Source organism: Lissotriton vulgaris, chromosome 1_1, assembly GCF_964263255.1.
Source record: "Lissotriton vulgaris chromosome 1_1, aLisVul1.2, whole genome shotgun sequence".
In the NCBI taxonomy this organism is placed as follows: domain Eukaryota; kingdom Metazoa; phylum Chordata; class Amphibia; order Caudata; family Salamandridae; genus Lissotriton; species Lissotriton vulgaris.
Window position 1 is genome coordinate 255632661 of NC_141685.1, and position 17561 is coordinate 255650221.

At 42.8% G+C, this 17561-nt stretch overlaps 1 long non-coding RNA gene across 1 annotated transcript; it reads right to left on the reverse strand.

The window, feature by feature from the left end:
- Window positions 1-4261: 4261 nt before the first annotated feature.
- Window positions 4262-5471, reverse strand: LOC147746820 (uncharacterized). Its single transcript, XR_015299448.1, has 3 exons — window positions 5373-5471; window positions 5198-5277; window positions 4262-4871 (listed from the first exon to the last, which is right to left on the reverse strand). It is a non-coding gene; the product is annotated as an uncharacterized LOC147746820 (long non-coding RNA).
- Between the last annotated feature and the right edge of the window lie 12090 nt (window positions 5472-17561).

The following is a 17561-nucleotide window of genomic DNA, read 5'->3' on the forward strand; positions in this document are numbered from 1 at the left end:
CCAAGATTCGAATGTAGCTCCCCAGCTCTAAAGTTCGCAATTCTAGAACTTGTGGCGGGAGGTGTGTCTAAAAGTGTATGTCGGTGGTGGCCTTCAATGAGAGAGACCTGTGCATTTTTCAAATGGGTGGTGAAAAAATATGAGTACGTTGCTGGAGATGTGGGCCGCCGTGCCACCAATGTACCTACTGGGGGAGGGTAAACACCCATTATTCCGCAACTTTCTTTCGGCATACCATCACTCCGCATACTTTAATTACGAAAGTACCATGACTCCGCAAAGCCATTATAATGTATAGCATTACATTTTATATGCTTTTACCATGCATACATTTACAACGAAACTCATTGTAAATGCATGAATGGTAAAAGCATGTTTTTTTTTATGTTTGGATAAGGTAAGTATAGGTATAGGGGTATATGTTTTGGGGTACTGAGGTATATGTTTTGGGGTGTTTGGGTATTTTAAGGGTTGAGATATAGTTTTGGGTTATGGGGTACAGGGGTAGTTTTAGGGTTTAGGGATAGGTATGGGTTTTGGGGTACAGGGGTATTTTTAGGGTTCAGGGCTAGGTTAGGGTGTTGGGGTATAGGGGTATTTTTAGGGTTACGGGGTAGGTTTGTGTTTTAGGGGGAAAGGGGTATTTTAAGGGTTCAGGGCTAGGTTTGGGTTTTGGGGTACAAGGGTATTTTTAGGGTTCAGGGCTAGGTTTGGGTTTTGGGGTACATGGGTATTTTAGGTTTCAGGGGTAGGTTTGGGTTTTGGGGTACTGGGGTATTTTTAGGGTTCAGGGTTAGGTTTGCGTTTTGGGGTACAGGGGTATTTTTAGGGTTCAGGGGTAGGTTTGCGTTTTGGGGTACAGGGGTATTTTTAGGGTTCAGGGCTAGGTTTGAGTTTTGGGGTACAGGGGTGTTTTTAGGGTTCAGGGGTAGGTTTGGGTTTTGAGGTACAGGGGTATTGATAGGGTTAAGATGGGTTAGTGTTTAAGGGTGTTGCGGTATTTTAACGAGTAAGGGTGGGTTATGAATATGTGGTGCAGGGGTATTTAAAGGGAGCAGGGTGGGATTAGCACACAATATGAGACATGGCATGAAGGGCGGAATGTACCACACGCCCCCAGCGTTTGTCACGCCCCCAGCACATGCCCACAGCACAACGCAGACACGCCCTCAAGGGACTACCTTGCTGGCACAGTTCTTTTACCTTTTAAATGTATATGGTGGGCCTCTGCATAGCCTATGTCCTTCTGCTGCAACTGCCCTCTCCAACGCTGTATGGGGTGTTGTGATTGGTGCTGTGGTTCCTGACATTACCTGCCTCAAAGGTTTGGGCTCTCTCTTTATTATATTAGTACTAGCAGCCCGCCCCGACGTTGTCCGGGTATGAATTGCTGCCGGTCAGTAGTATATTGTTTGGTAGGATTTCGTTTTGATAGCATTTCTTATCTGTGACAGGCCTGTGTAACGCTCCGATTCACAGTGCACTGCTGATGCACTTAAGAGTGCGCATTCAGTAGTGTGTGAACTCGAGTTTCCCTACTTTATTTTTCCTTGCAATATTATATAGCGCGAACTCGACAACATGGCATGAGCACAATTTACATCACAGAAGAACACATTCATTTGTGGTAGGCATGGGGAGACAAAGCGATTTTTCTGGAATCACAGGATGTTGAGCTGATGCCGAGATTCGAACGTAGCTCCCTATCTCTAAAGTTCGTAATTCTAGAACTTGTGGTGGGAGGTGTGTCTAAAAGTGTATGTCGGTGCTGGCCATCAATGAGAGAGACCTGTTCATTTTTCAAATCGGTGGTGAAAAAATATGAGTATATTGCTGGAGATGTGGGCCGCCGTGCCACCAATGTACTTACCGGGGGAGGCGAAACACCCATTATTCCGCAGACCATCACGCCGCATACTTTCATTATGAAAGTACCATGACTCTGCAATGCCATTATAACGCATGGCATTACATTTTATATGCTTTTACCATGCATACATTTACAACGAAATTCGTTGTAAATGCATGAATGGTAAAAGCATGTTTTTTTTAATGTTTGGATAAGGTAAGTATGGGTATAGGGGTATATGTTTTGGGGTACTGAGGTATATGTTTTGGGGTGTTTGGGTATTTTAAGGGTTCAGATATAGTTTTGGGTTATGGGGTGCAAGGGTAGTTTTAGCGTTTAGGGATAGGTATGGGTTTTGGGGTACAGGCATATTTTTAGGGTTCAGGGCTAGGTTTGGGTTTTGGGGTATAGGGGTATTTTTAGGGTTCAGGGGTAGTTTTGGGTTTTGGGGTACAGTGGTATTTTAAGGGTTCAGGGCTAGGTTTGGGTGTTGGGGTACAGGGGTATTTTTAGGGTTCAGGGCTAGGTTTGGGTTTTGGGGTACAGGGGTATTTTAGGGTTCAGAATTGCGAACTTTAGAGCTGGGGAGCTACGTTCGAATCTCGGCATCAGGTCAACATCCTGTGATTCCAGGCAAATTGCTTTGTCTCCCAGTGCCTACCACAAATTAATGTGTTCTTCTATAATGTAAATTGTGCTCATGCCACGTTGTCGAGTTTGCGCTATATAATATTGCAAGGAAAAATAAAGTAGGGAAACTCGAGTTCACACACTAATGAATGCGCACTCTTAAGTGCATCAGCAGTTCACTGTGAATCGGAGCGTTTCACAGGCCTGTCACAGATAAGAAATGCTATCAAAACGAAATTCTACAAAACAATGTACTACTGGCCGGCAGCAATTCTTACCCGGACAACGTCGGGACGGGCTGCTAGGAGTTAAAATAAATATTTTAAACTTTTCTCGTGTCTCTGTCTCTTATTGTGCACAAGTACGTGTGAGAGAGCAAAAGGGAGTGTGTAGGAGGGCAAGTGAGACACAATAGCTGGTCGGTCCAAGGCTCATGTCTACTAAGGTGGTAGGAAAACTCATTCCCTGCCTACTAAGGTTCTATGGTCCCAAGGTATAGTTCTGTGATCGATCTATGCGGGTAAAAAGCAGCGCGGTACTATAAGGCCAGCAGGGAGTGAAGCGAAGCCCGATCGCGCCGCCAGTGTTATAAATAAAATGCCCTGCTCCGGGTACGAGCGCACCACAGATTAGGCCGTCCGCAGGCCAGCGGGAATTAAACCATGCCCGAGGGGGGCCGCCCGCGGTAATTACATGCACTGCCTCCAGCGTGCTCGACCCCTAGATCCCGCCGCTCCCAGTGGGAGCCCTTCAAAACGCCCACAGATTGATAACGATAGCACCAGCAAGCACTAACGTGGGTAAACATATGGCAGCAAGCGCAACCTGTAAGGAATACATAATTGCGCACATACTGAACACAATTATTCAACCTAAGCACAAACATAATTTTAATATTGTCCAAAGCAATTTAACAGTCAAATGAGACATACATCACAATATAATGTTCTGAGCACTTAACTTAGTGCATGAGCAGCAAAGAAAGAGGAGCAGAAACAGGATCCAGTGGCTCTTATAGGGCTGTACATGATGTGATGTATTACGAGCATCATGGGAAATGTAGTTTATTTGCATACAAAACAATTTTCATTGGCTGCTGTGAGTAGCAAAGAAAAGAAAGAGAAGCATAATCCGAATTCTCCAGTCCTGTAATAGAATCTTCTGGGACAACCTGCTTGTATGAAAGTCTTTGACGTTTAAAGTGCGTCTCTGACAACCTGATTGTAAGAAAATCTTTGATGGTATAAGACATTTTAACAGATGCAACGTAACCTACACTAGGGTGACCAACTGACATATGGACAAATTTAGAACAGTGAGTGTACAAATTCAGGACAAAATTCAGGACAGTAGGTAAAAGTTCAGGACAAAAGTTCAGGAAAAAGGTACGTTTTACAGACACATCAGAGGTGGGCGCACAATAGTCCATAAGTAAGTAAATAGACAAACAACGCAAGTTGACGTCAAAATAAGTTTATATTAGGTTGAGACTACTGTGACTTCACTTCCTGTCCCTGCTTTTGGCTACTTTGGCACCCTCTAGCCCCCTTCCCACAGCTGCATCATGGTGATTTTTCTGCTGGGTTTATTTGTTATTCTGTCTTATGCTGAGCTGAGAGCCACAGATCAAAATCTGAAAGTTCTTGGGGACATAATATAGGTGAATGGGGACTCCCTGTGATACTTTAAGGTCTAGAGGAGGGAGTGACAGTCTATAACAAACAATGAGGGGAACCTCTATACTGACCTATATTTCTTTACATCTGAGCATTAAAGTCTCTACAAGGTTACAATTATGATGCTGCATAAGAACAAGAGATAATTCATTAAGACATGGAATGTATATTTGATTTCTTTCATTTATTTTATATCTTTTGCATAACAAATTCTTTTTTTCTTCATTTTCTAGTGATCATTTTATCAAAGTTACAAAACAGTGACATGGTAACATATGTATATATAATTAAAAAATGCATGGTTGGATCATGTCTAAACACAAACCCCTAAGCAATACACATAAAATAACTTTCACTCATACCTTCATTCATACAAATTCAAACTTTCATACCCATTATTCTAACACTACTGACAATAACACAAAACAGTGAAAAAAAGTGAACATGTATCGTGTCCTTCGATAGACTCCTCAGAATATGGCTAGACCCCGTTATCTTATTTCTTCCTTTTTGTTTTGAGGGTTAGCAGTTTTTAGTGCTCCTTTCCTTTCCTTCTCCAGATTTTGATTTCTGATTTAAACTGAGGGTGTCTGATGCGTACGGCCTACGTACGTTTCGGTGATGTGCTTAGTTTGCTTCACCTTCTTCAGGGCCAACATGTAAATGGACAACAGACAGGTGCATACATACAGTTAAAACCTGGGGGTTTTCATTATCTGCAATGAGAACATATATACCATGATTAAATTATGAGCATCCTGAATTCAGATAAATGTTTCAAAGGTTTAATAAAACTGTTTTGTGCTATGGTCCAACCTGTGACCAGATCAAAGTTAAAAATTAGTCGGATGTGGTAGGAATACTGAATAGTTTAGTACCTTGTTACCCAAGCTGAAAAGGAAAGTTGTGTGAGAAAGTAGTTTAGTAAAGCCTTATACCTCCCAAAAGAATAAGAAAGCAGATTAGGTGACACCTGGTGTGTGGACACATGCATGACAAGTACGTGTCATCTACAACTAGGTTGAGGAGTTACTTATATCACCTGTGTCTGCGTTGACACTAGTAGGACCCTTTTAGGAAAATAGATTTTATGGACAGTCGTGTCTCTGTGAGGGTAGCTTCCTGTAGATAGGGATACAAAAATGAAGCCTCTTAATTTTCTATGCTATTTTTTAGAGACGTTTCTTTATATAAGTTTGTTTGTGACTGCATATTACCGAAGAGTTTTGGATCCTCCAGATGTATCTGCGGTTAGGATTAAAGGCTATAATGTGAGTTCTCTGGGCCTATGTTATCGGTCATTATTTCTTTGGGACCTAAAACAAAGCAAAACAACGCGGGTCACAGATTTGTAATGGATACCAAGGTATGTTCATAGTTTGGAAGATGACAAGAATAAGATACGCCTCGGCATATGACCTATCGGGCATATATGTCTTATTTGTGGGGGTAGCACAGTGTTTTCTGTGTTCATAATTTTTGTGTTGCTGATCTTTCGGGCTCTGTGTGGTAGCTAAACTCTGTCTCTTTTTACTGTCCTGTACTAAGGTGCGTTCTGCTATTCATATTGACTATGAGGCGCAAGATATGAACAGTGAGATATTAACTTCTATCAGACTGATGTTATGTTAAATGATGACCCTCTGTGTGCAGTATTTAGTTGTGTTAATATTCTTAGCTGTGTACTGCCTGTCCTCGAATTTGCCATTAGTACTAGTTGCAGTGTGATTGCTACTGCTTGTGACAGAAATGATATCTGTTCACTTTTATATAGGAATGCTACACTGTAAACTTAATAATTAAAATTTCTGCGCCGAGATGAGATGGGGGCTCTCTCTGTCTGATTGAAAGTGCTTACTCGGGAGGGCTGCAGTCTGGTAGTTTTCTAATTTTTGGCTCGCTATGGTTGTATAAACAAATTCCAATGCATTAATTCCAGCCCTTAGACATAGCAGAGCAAGGGGAGTTCGAGCCTATAAGGAGAAAGTGCTGCACGGAAAACATTTTCCTAAGCACTGAGAAATCTTTCGCATCCTCGGGCGCTATTGTGTGCTGATACTGCGTGTTTATCCTAATGTGTGCATCTTGTGATATTACTGGGATAGAGGCTCTAACTGTCTGTAAGGACGTGCCAACTGCGGATAAGGAGTGTTAAATAATACACTAGTTGGCCTTCTGTTACGTTTGCAAGGTAAATAGCAAGTGCGCTGGCTGCAACTTTCAATTAAAACCGAGCGTCTGGGAATTGAAACTATTAGGGGAAACATGCAGTGAGGGAAGAGAGTTATGTAATATTCCTGGGATTAGTGCTTTCCCTGACTGCGAGGACGTACTTACTACGGACAAAGAATATTAGGTCATTCCCTAGCTGGCAGCCCACTACATTTATCAGATGAAGAGCTAATGCGCTGGCTGTAACTTTTACTATCGGCCCAACATTGAGGGATTTAAACCAATAAAGGGAACATGCCGTGAAGAGTGCTTACCTATATGCAGAGAAATCTACTCGCATCCAAGGGCGCCTCCGGCCGATGTCACTGCCACTGACATTCGGCCGTAGTGAGTGTGACGCTTATATAGCGCTCTCAATGGGGAATTGGTAACAGCTGCGGCATAACCCGCGATAACGTTAAACCTGTTCTTGAGATGATGATAGAAAGGGGACTCAGCCAGAGCAAACCGAAAATGCAGTGGTGAGCACAAAGAAAGGACTGAGATGTGACTATGTTGAGAGACTACAACATGGCGCTCGTTGCCAATAATGCCTCGGTCTGCTCTAGTTATACGTGCTGTTGTAGGTACTGTGTATAACTTTAATGGTGATGTAACCTTGTGTGTTTGTATAGTTTTAGTATCCACTTAGTGGTGTAATAGGGCTGAATTCCTGCAAAAGGCTCTGTAATTATTTTCCTATGGGAGAGTTCTGCTGCTCTTGCTCCCAAAGTGAGGAGGCACGGGTTGTTTAACACTGTATTGTGCCTTCTTGGTGGCATTTAATGCCTATTGTCATTTAGTTTTGCTATATGGCCACTAGTTATAAGGTTACCAGGGAGTGATCCCGTAATGTAAAGCCCACATCGCCAAGAAAAGATGTGTTGTCTTCCTATGTCAGTTTAGAGCAGTCCTAGAGACAGCGGGTTTATGATAAGGGTGTTCTGGTAATAGATGTCATTATATCTATGTATATAAATCAAAGGATAATTGGGATATCTGTGCACTGATGTGGGAATTTGATATGGGGCTGGTCCTGTGTGTGTTAACTATTCAGTAATAATCCAGCAGATTTCTTCATTGTGGCCATGGCGTACTGTATCTAGATGGTATATCCAGAAAGTTTCTCGTTTTTTCCGAAATTTTGTCATGTCCTTACCTGGAGTGTACTGTATATGTTCAAGAATAAGCCAGCGCATGTCATATTCTGAGTGGTCATATTGAATATAATGTGCTACCATGGGTGCATTAGTTTTTCTAGTTCTGACCGCTGACTTGTGTTCAGAGAATCTAACTCGGAATGCTCTAGCTGTTTCTCCAATGTAGCCTAAACCACATGGGCAAACAATGAGATAGATTACATTGGGGGTTTTACAATTTGTCATTTCTTTGAATTGACCAGTTCTGTTTCTGTAAGACCATGAGTTGCCAGGGATGACCTGATCACAGGCATGACAGGTTCCACATTTATGGTTCCCTTTTGGTAATGGCTTGCCATCTATGGTACTTTGACGTATTCTATCTTTTGGTTTGGCCCTGCGTGCAGTTTCTCTTTATCCTTAGAAATTCTCCAAAGGGGATGGAGTCTTTTTGACACGGAGGATGATAACTGCCGTGTTCTAAGATGGTATTTTTCGCTGTTGGTTTGCGATATAAGCTGACTGTAATTTCTCCTTCTTTATTTTGAATCCAAATGTCCAAAAATTAAACTTGTTTGGTTGAAGAATTACAGGTGAATTTCAGATGTGGGTCTGCTAGGTTGAGCCACTCCATAAATTCCTTTAGCATTTCCTCGGTTCCTGTCCATATAAAGAATATGTCGTCTATAAAACGATGCCACCTCGTGACATTTTCATAGAAGGGGGCTACTTCATTGAATATGTTTTTTAATTCAAATTCACCCATGTAGATGTTAGCAATGCTAGGGGCGCAAGAGGCCCCCATACTGACTCCCTTGATCTGTTGGTATAGATTCTCTCCAAACTCAAAAAAGTTGTTGTGGAGAACAATATCCAAGCATTCCATGATGAAGGTGTCTGGTCTCTGTCCCGGTGTCCTAGCAAGGAGCGCTGCCACCGCTTCCATTGCTAGGTCCTGGGGGATATTGGTATAGAGAGATTCTATATCACATGTAACTAAGAATTGTGTATTTTCATTGAATGGGACATGCTCTAGAATGGTGATAATATGACCTGTGTCTTTTATATAGGAGTCATATATGGTAGTAAGAGGGCATAGGAACGTGTCTAAGTATTTGGAGAGAGGCTCTGTATTGGAATTTATGGAGGCTACTATGGGTCTGAGTGGAGGGTCTAAGACATTTTTGTGTGTCTTGGGGACACCATAGATCGCTGGAGTAACTGCATTGGTTTTTATCAGAAAATCACTTTCTTTATGGCAAATGAAGCCATCTTCGAATGCTTTGTTGACTGTCTGTTCTATTTGTTTAGTCAACTCTGATATTGCTCGTCTGTTGATTTTCTTGTAATGTTCTTCAACATTGAGCATTTTTTGGATTTTATCAGTGTAATTTTCGGTATCCATAACTACTATGCCTCCTGCTTTATCACTCGGTTTAATAGTGATACCTGTGTTTGCTTGCAGGCGTTTAAGAGCTTCTCTTTCTGATATGCTCAGATTTTGTTGTGGTTTAGGGATGTATTTCAAGGTTCTTTCCAACTCTTTTAGCACATTTTTTTCGAAAATCCCTACTTCTGGGCCTAGCATGTCAAGTGTTGGCGTGAAAGTGGATGGCGGTTTGCATCCAGATGTGTTTGCCTCTTCTTCACTCACCATTATCCCGTCAAAGAATTTTTTAAGCCTCACCTTACGAAAGAAGGAAAATATATCTTGATTGATTTTGTACCTATTCGCAAACGCACTGGGGACGAAGGAGAGTCCTTTACTAAGGACTCGCACTTCTTCTGATGATAATTTGTGCTTGGACAAATTGAATATTGAATATTCTTTTGGGAGGTATAAGGCTTTACTAAACTACTTTCTCACACAACTTTCCTTTTCAGCTTGGGTAACAAGGTACTAAACTATTCAGTATTCCTACCACATCCGACTAATTTTTAACTTTGATCTGGTCACAGGTTGGACCATAGCACAAAACAGTTTTATTAAACCTTTGAAACATTTATCTGAATTCAGGATGCTCATAATTTAATCATGGTATATATGTTCTCATTGCAGATAATGAAAACCCCCTGGTTTTAACTGTATGTATGCACCTGTCTGTTGTCCATTTACATGTTGGCCCTGAAGAAGGTGAAGCAAACTAAGCACATCACCGAAACGTACGTAGGCCGTACGCATCAGACACCCTCAGTTTAAATCAGAAATCAAAATCTGGAGAAGGAAAGGAAAGGAGCACTAAAAACTGCTAACCCTCAAAACAAAAAGGAAGAAATAAGATAACGGGGTCTAGCCATATTCTGAGGAGTCTATCGAAGGACACGATACATGTTCACTTTTTTTCACTGTTTTGTGTTATTGTCAGTAGTGTTAGAATAATGGGTATGAAAGTTTGAATTTGTATGAATGAAGGTATGAGTGAAAGTTATTTTATGTGTATTGCTTAGGGGTTTGTGTTTAGACATGATCCAACCATGCATTTTTTAATTATATATACATATGTTACCATGTCACTGTTTTGTAACTTTGATAAAATGATCACTAGAAAATGAAGAAAAAAATAATTTGTTATGCAAAAGATATAAAATAAATGAAAGAAATCAAATATACATTCCATGTCTTAATGAATTATCTCTTGTTCTTATGCAGCATCATAATTGTAACCTTGTAGAGACTTTAATGCTCAGATGTAAAGAAATATAGGTCAGTATAGAGGTTCCCCTCATTGTTAGTTCTTGGGGACATAGCAATAAGGGGCAGCGATAATTACCGCTGGCCTCTCTTGGCGTGAGGATTTTCATCGCCGGCTATCGCAGATAATTATCGGCATGTTAGCACTGTCTTAACAACGCATAGCGCAATGGCAATAATTATTCCAGTGATAGCAATGTTTTCCATGGAATAACGCTGGTTTTCCAGTGATGTTCCATGGAAAATGGCGATATCCTTGGTGATAGGGTCTGCGGTTTTAGCCACACAATCCACCCCCCACCCCATGTTAGGTATGCCTTAGTCAGACGTTAAATTCCTGCGATAAGGCATATTTAATGTGATTTTAAATATCGCTAACCCTCGTTGTTAATATGCCGAAGCTGGGTTAGTGATATCTTCCCATGGGAGTGTTGTCAGGCACACCTCCTTTGCATCTCATTAGCGATGCGTTGGGAGGCGTGCTGACAAGGGGCGCTACTGCAAGGATACACGCTCTAGCGTGTCCTTGTTGATAATGCGATAATATTATCGCCGCTTTTCGCCCGAAAACAGACTTTTATCTGACCCTGTGACACCCCCACTTAAGCAGATATAGCAGGTGCTTCACTCCGCCTTTGGCCCATTGTCCTTCTTTATGTGATTATCATCTACAGTCAGAATGACAATGGGTCTTTGCACAGACTGAGCGAGGGGGGGAGGGGCTGCTGCAGCCACGTGTGTTCAAAAGAGAGGAGCACAGCTTGCTGCCAGCCCCAAAATTAGGGACAAAAGGCGTCCTTGAAAGAAATCCTCAAGGATAAAAGACAAAAGGCCCAAATAACGGCAGTCCGTGTACGAACGATTGGTTTCCCGAACCTGGGGGAATATTAGCAAGGACGTGCGATGAATATCGCAAATCGTGCTTAGCGCATTTTTTTCATCGCCGTCTATCGCACAAACCTATCACGGAGATAGCGCGTTATTATCATAAAATCCACCTTAAGCAATCGAAATATCGCCGCGAAAGCGCCGCTCAGACAGTCAAGTTTATTACATCAATCTATGAAGGCCTGTGCCCTCATGCAGTACTTGCATATCAGTCAGCCAATAGAACTTACTTTCAACTCCTAGTTAGATCCTTGCATTAGCAAACATCTTCCAAAAATTCATATCATTGACTTCAGTCACCACACGAAGTGCGACTAAACTCAAAGAAATGTTGAACTGAATTCCGCACTGTAGCATTAGTATTCTTGACTCCAGTATAATTAAGACATTTATGAATATTAGGGCGGGAAACTGTCCGGGTTTAACAATATATGTTGGAGGGAAAAGCATGTGTATAATGAGCAATAATCTAATAGAATAAACTCTAATTAACAAGAAATGCATTCTGTTTTAGGTCGGGTATATATATTTGCAATGCATTGTGGGTAGCCGGAAGTTCCTTCAGATTCTTTCACCCTGATTGCTGGTAAGCCCTGTCTGAAGAGGGTCGCTGAAGACAAAATAATAAAATAAAACAGGCAGGCCCATTTTACTAATCTTTATCTAGCTGCCGTCATACGCTGTCCACATACAGCGTGGAGTCTGACTGGACCAGGACCTGCAGCAGCCTCGACCCTGCAACCCCCGTCCATGCATGTTACAGTGTGGTGCCTGGCTGATGTGATAATGGACCTCTAGTGACGGTAAGTGGTACTGCACCCCAGGTGTCTATCGATGAGCCTGGATGATGTGATAATGGACGCCTAGTGACGACCCGTGGTACTGCACCCCTGGTGTCTATTCAATGAGGTGCCTGGCTGTATTGATTAGGGGGTCAACACAATGGATGTTCCTAAACAAGAGAAAATTCTGCAACTTTTTCTAGTTGAGGTAAGATGTGTCTAGGCTAGAATCAGTGGGATTGAAATAGAGATAGGGGAATTCTTCCTTTTGAAATTGGTACCCTCACACACCCTTACGGGTGCCATGCTTCATCATCGGGCGTTGCTCCTCATGGGGGTGCCGCTGCAGTCCCCCACGGGCCCGCGAGAGGGCTCTTTGTCGGAGATTTTTTATAGGAGGTGCCTCAGGTGTGCCTGCATGTGTGTGGGCCTCGTGAAAAAGTGTGTGAGTCAAAATAAAATTACCTCGCTGGAACCCTGACCCAATTTTATTCTAGGGTCCGGAAAATAAATTAAAATCAAAGAGTACTGGAATCTATCCTAGAAACAAATATGTAGGAGGCATAGGTATGTTCCCACTGCTCTCAGTTTGGTCAAGTGATGTGAAGGTGCAATAGGGTGAACATGTTTTCGCATCAAGTGGGTCCCTAGTAAGCATGAGCGAATTTTGCGGATCTCGCGTTCGCGAATTTTGCGGATTTGCGGATTCGCAATCCGCAAAATCCGCGAATTCCCGCGAATTTGCGGATTTTTTTTTTTTTTGTGTTCGCCCGTGTTTCTGCCAGTTCGCGAGGGTTTTTACAATTTCGCAATTTGCGAACTTACCTGTCGGGTCGCAAGTTTTGCGAACTTGTTGTTTCTACGTGTCCAGCCTGTTTGGGACACTCTTCTTCATCACTGCCACTCTCTGTCACCACTGCCACTCTCTGACTACTCATGCCACCCTCTGGCCCACCCATGCCACCCTCTGTTTCATCATCACACCCTCTGGTTGTCCAGTGTACATTATTTTCGGCAAAGCAAAGCACACCTTCCCTGCCTCAAGTGACCTGAATTAATTTGGGGCTGATTAATGTGTCACAGAATATTTTTTTAGCTGGCACCTGCTTCCTTAGTGCGCCCTGATTAGTGATCTTTTGCACTTGCTAAGTGCTTTCATTGTTGCAAAATTAGTTACAACACCTGCCCTGCCCCAACTGACAATAATGAATTAGGGGCTGATTAATGGATTTTAACTTCCAGCCTGGCTCCTGCTTGTCTCCCTTAGCTGTAATTCAGGACCTTTGTGGCATATGTGTAACTATTCTGAGGTTCAGAGCAGGGTCACATAATAGTTTCAACTGGCAACTGAACTCTGGAGGGGCCCCTCAGGAAGCACTACAGGAAATGGCTACTAATGATGTGCCTGAACTTTTGAACCTGGTAAGTAGTTACTTTCAGTTTTGCTAAAATCGTATTTCTGCAATTTTGCACTTATTCGCGGGGCGCGAACTCACGCGAACAGTGCGAGCAGTGCGAGCAAAATCCGCTGCTCGCGGATTTGCGGATTTTGCGGGAAATTCGCAAATCTCGCGGATTGCGGATTTCCCGAAAATCCGCAAAATCCGCGAGCGGAACGGATTTTCCGCCCACACCTAGTCCCTAGTGGATCCGCAGTGCGCTTCGCCAGGACCTTGAAAGTGAATATAAAACTGTGGGAGTCAGGGAAACACGCCTTGTACTCCCACCATACCCAAATGTAAGGTCAAATACGTCTATCTAAGATCCATAAGGGGACGACACCTCCACCGGGACGCCCGGTTGTGTCCGGCATTGATTCTATGCTGGAACCACTCAGCAAGTTCTGTGATTTTTATCTGCGCGCCCTAGTGACTAAAACACCTACATACCTCAGGGACACCACAGAGCTTTTGAACCTGATTAAACATTTTGTAGAACCAGCATTAATTAACTATCTAGTGACTCTGGACATAGAGTCGCTTTATACAAATACTAGCAGCCCGTCCCGACGTTGTCCGGGTATGAATTGTTGCCGGCCTGTAGTATATTGTTTTGTAGGATTTCGTTTTGATAGCATTTCTTATCTGTGACAGGCCTGTGAAACGCTCCGATTCACAGTGCACTGCTGATGCACTTAAGAGTGCGCATTCAGTAGTGTGTGAACTCGATTTTCCCTACTTTATTTTTCCTTGCAATATTATATAGCGCGAACTCGACAGCATTGCATGAGCACAATTTACATTACAGAAGAACACATTAATTTGTGGTAGGCACGGGGAGACAAAGCAATTTGCCTGGAATCATAGGATGTTGACCTGATGCCGAGATTCGAACGTAGCTCCCCAGCTCTAAAGTTCGCAATTCTATAACTTGTGGCGGGAGGTGTGTCTAAAAGTGAATGTCGGTGCTGGCCATCAATGAGAGAGACCTGTGCATTTTTCAAATCGGTGGTGAAAAAATATGAGTATGTTGCTGGAGATGTGGGCCGCCGTGCCACCAATGTACTTACCGGGGGAGGGTAAACACCCATTATTCCACAACTTTCTTTCCGCCTAACATCACTCCGCATACTTTCATTATGAAAGTACCATGACTCCGCAATGCCATTATAACGCATGGCATTACATTGTATATGCTTTTACCACGCATACATTTACATCGAAATTCGTTGTAAATGCATGAATGGTAAAAGCATGTTTTTTTTAATGTTTGGATAAGGTAAGTATGGGTATAGGGGTATATGTTTTGGGGTACTGAGGTATATGTTTTGGGGCGTTTGGGTATTTTAAGGGTTCAGATATAGTTTTGGGTTATGGGGTACAGGGGTAGTTTTAGCGTTTAGGGATAGGTATGGGTTTTGGGGTACAGGTGTATTTTAGGGTTCAGGGCTAGGTTTGGGTTTTGGGGTATAGGGGTATTTTAGGGTTCAGGGGTAGTTTTGGGTTTTGGGGTACAGGGGTATTTTAAGGGTTTAGGGCTAGGTTTGGGTTTTGGGGTACAGGGGTATTTTTAGGGTTCAGGGCTAGGTTTGGGTTTTGGGGTACATGGGTATTTTAGGGTTCAGGGGTAGTTTTGAGTTTTGGGGTACAGGGTTATTTTTATGGTTCAGGGCTAGGTTTGGGTTTTGGGGTGCAGGGGTATTTTTAGGGTTCAGGGGTAGGTTTGGGTTTTGGGGTACAGGGGTATTTTAAGGATTTAGGTATAGGTTTGGATTTTGGGGTATAGGGTATATTTATAGGGTTAAGATGGGTTAGTGTTTAAGGGTGTTGGGGTATTTTAAGGAGTAAGGGTGGGTTTTGATTATGGGGTGCAGGGGTATTTAAAGGGAGCAGGGTGGAAACCCCGAACTGGAATATACAGAAAATGGGAAGAAAAAACAATTAAATATTTGACACAGCGCGCGCCCCGCACACGCCCACACCCCAGCACACAATATGAGACATGTCATGAAGGGCTGAATGTAAAAACAACAGTTGATGGACAGAATGCAGAACAATGTCATACATTCACCTCAATACAGAGATCTGGGCCTAAATCTCTCATTTTTTTTGCACTCCACACCACTGCAGTTCAGACATAGCCATATGCAAATCAGCTTTGGCCCTGTGCCTCATGTGAACTTTCCAGGCTGAACTGCCAAGACATGCCTTTCCTGGACCGGACTCAAGCATTCTAGGTCAAATTTCTGGCTATCAGCCGTCTTCACTCAGAACAGCTTGACTCCAGTGGTGTGGAGAGCATGGGACTCACGTCTGAGCATACTCAATCTACTCGGGGTGACAAATGCAAAAACAACAGTTGATGGAAAGAATGCAGAACAATGTCATACATTCACCCCAGTACAGAGATCTGGGCATAAATACATCTTTTTTTGCACTCCAAACCACCCCAGTTCAGACATGGCCATATGCAAATCAGCCTTGAGCCTGTGCCTCATGGGAACAGTCCAGCCCGAAGGGCGGGAAGTACCACACGCCCCCAGCATTTGTCATGCCCCCCTAGCACAAACCCACAGCACAACGCAGACACGCCCACAAGGGACTACTTTTCTGGCAAGGATCTTTTACTTTTTAAATGTATATGGTGGGCGTCTGCATAGCCTATGTCCTTCTGCTGCAACTGCCCTTTCCAACGCTGTATTGGGTGTTGTGATTGGTGCTGTGGTTCCTGAGATTACCCGCCTCAAAGGTTTGGGCTCTCTTTATTATATTAGTATGGATTCCCTAGGACTCAACACTTGCAGTTCTAGAACATGCCTTGCAGAGTGTTGACCCATGGCCATATGAAACCCTCATCACATTTATTTGTGACTGTGCCTCTCTAGCTATCAAAGAGGTCTACCAATTTCAAAAGGAGGAATTCCCCTATCACTAACTCTAGCTCTAGACACATCTTATCTCAACTAGAAAAAGTTGCAGAATGTTCTCTTGTTTAGGAACAGCTACCATCCATTGGGCCCGATTCACAGAACTAACTTAAGACAAAATCCTAAACGTATTACTTTTGGTATTCACAGAAGTTAGGATTTTGTCTTAAGTTTGTCTTAAGACAGACTTAAGACAAACTTAAGACCGACTTAAGTTAGGATGTTGTCTTAAGTCTGTCTTAAGACAAACTTAGACAAAATCCTAACTTCTGTGAATACCAACAGTAGTAAGTTTAGGATTTTGTCTTAAGTTAGTTCTGTGAATCGGGCCCATTGTGTTGACATTTAATCTGGGGAGCACTGGTACTGGACCTTCTCTTTTTTCTATAATTGCTCCCTGTTCCTCCTTTTTTGTAATGTGTACGTCAGCCAGCCGTGGGACACTATTTTCTATTTTCTTCTTCTAGATTCACTTTTTCTCACCTGTTAGTGCCCATTAGACATTCCTTAGTGGGTTCCATTCAGGTACACTTACAACATGGACAATCCAGGCCTCAGCTTTGATAATGACATAGAGGCATAAGGGCTTCACCCCTTCTTTCAGGTGCTGGCAGTGTAGCATCAGGTAGCCGGAATGAGGACTGGAAATCCCTACAAACTCTGAGGAAACTACAGATTAGGACAGCTCTGCATGGGATAGTAATGACGGAATTTCTGAGGGCCAATATAGCCCCCAATGGTTTTTAGTCACACTGTCCCCCAGAATCTTCTTAGACGGTTTGACCTTTCATCATGAATGGGCTAAAATTGCATGGAAATGCACGCGCAGTTGGCTTGTGTTGATTATCAACACAGCCAAGCACTTATCAGATGAGCTTCTGATTCAGATTACCCTAGCGGAGAATGGGTTTAAAGCAGGCATCTCCATTTCTTCATTTAAATCACGACTCGCTGAAATAAATAAAGAAATGGATGATCATAAGGAGTATCTAACTATACAGAAAATTTCAAAACTCCAAAAAGATATTAAACACTTTGACCAAGGTAAAATGTACCCTTACATTAAAGAGGGCTATGTCTTTCAGAGTTATGACACCACATCTGATGAGGGCAGTGACAAGTCCATCAGATCAGGGTCCACTAGTAGTGATTCCAGTCATGAAAATAGGAATTATACACAGAGGAGGCCTTAGACAACACCCTTCACCTTTGTTTCAAGGAATCCCACCACACTCCTTTCAACCACCAATGTACCCTGGACAGTGGATGGGACCGCATCCAATGTGGAACAAACCACCTGGACATTGTCCCCAAATGCCTCAATGCCA